At 40.7% G+C, this 1,362-nt stretch overlaps 1 protein-coding gene across 1 annotated transcript in view; it reads left to right on the top strand.

Annotated features, from left to right (window-relative positions):
• Positions 1-1,362, top strand: part of LOC101851768 (transmembrane protein 45B) — a gene marked incomplete in the record, with an annotated part of 24,102 nt that overhangs the window by 11,531 nt on the left and 11,209 nt on the right.

The raw sequence follows: 1,362 nt of genomic DNA, 5'->3' as shown, positions 1-1,362 counted from the left end.
TATATATATTATGTTTCCAGTTTTTTCAGCCTTCTGATAGTTCGTTAGACTTAAACTTGAATAAGTTACAGCCTCACTTTTTCTGTGTATTCATTAAATAGAAGTACAGTCGAACCAGCTCTAACGGCCACCTTCATAAGACAATCACATGTACAAATGGCCACTTCCTATTTCCTCCCTTGGGTTGTTGTTGTTTTTTTACATTATACTGACCATGTGTAAAACGACGGTCTGACTAATACGGCCATTTTTCTCCTGGCCATTTAGGTGGCTTTCTTAGACAGTTTCAACGGTTTCTATACTGGAGCTATCTGGTTCTTTGAGAGTGTCAAACACTCAATCCATCCAGGATCATTTGCGGTTCCTCCTCTGAGGGTGGTATTTGCTGTTGCTGTTATTCTCTCGTTCTAAATGAAATAAGGCATTATATGTACAACCAAACAATCGAGGTAGGGTTAAGGAGTATTACAGGCAAATTTTTCGTTTTGTTTGGGTTTGGTTTATTTACTACACGACACGCATTTATTTATTTATTTATTTATTTATTTATTAGGTGGAGGGGCGCTTTACAATCAATCCCTATAACACTGATGAATCGAGCTCGTCAGTACAACACCTGTGCTGCTACAAAGAAAAATCTAAAGAAACGAATGAAGTCAGCCTCGAAATTGCTCAGCAGTTTTAAAGAAAAATTCTACCCGCAAAATAGATTTCTCCGTCTGATATGTACCTAGCCTGTGTAATGAATATGTTATATTGTAGCATAACCTCTTATTTCCGATATTTCTTTTTTTAAGGGGTAAGTGTAGAAAAAAAGGGGGGTTGGAGTGGGAGTGGGTGGTTTTCGTGTTTCGTGTGGGTGTTTTTCGGCTTTCGTGCTCTTAACTGGTTGTAGTTATTTTTCAACCAGGACTTTGCCTAACTTTCCACGTAGATTTGTAACATGGCTTTCCTCACTGTTTGAGTGGTGACCCGACTTGTTGTTTTGCGATGATTAGGCCTATATTTCGTCTCTCGTAATCGAAATTGTCGAAGACGGAACCCATTGTCGAAGAGAAAAATGACCATCTTTTAGACGTTTGGTGGGGGCTCTCGTGGCTTAGAGGTTAAGGTGTTGGCCTCTCATTCAAAGGTCCCGAGTTCGAATCCGGGTAGCGACCGAAAAATTTTCTTCTCTAAAATTGTCTTATTTTATCTCCTTTCCTGCTCTCTAGCAATGTTCTGTTGTCTGCTTTCATTTCCACTTTCTGCCCCCACCCCCTCACCTCCTTTGCCCCCTCCTCTGGGCTCCTGACTCTTTCTGCAGCCTTTCTACTGCTACTATTTGGCTCCTTCTTACTGCTGTCTTTCAGCAACACCCTT

The sequence above is a fragment of the Aplysia californica genome, unplaced genomic scaffold (genome assembly GCF_000002075.1).
Source record: "Aplysia californica isolate F4 #8 unplaced genomic scaffold, AplCal3.0 scaffold00777, whole genome shotgun sequence".
NCBI lineage: Eukaryota > Metazoa > Mollusca > Gastropoda > Aplysiida > Aplysiidae > Aplysia > Aplysia californica.
The sequence above is the reverse complement of the archived record's forward strand: the minus strand, read 5'-3'. Positions and strand labels throughout refer to the sequence as shown.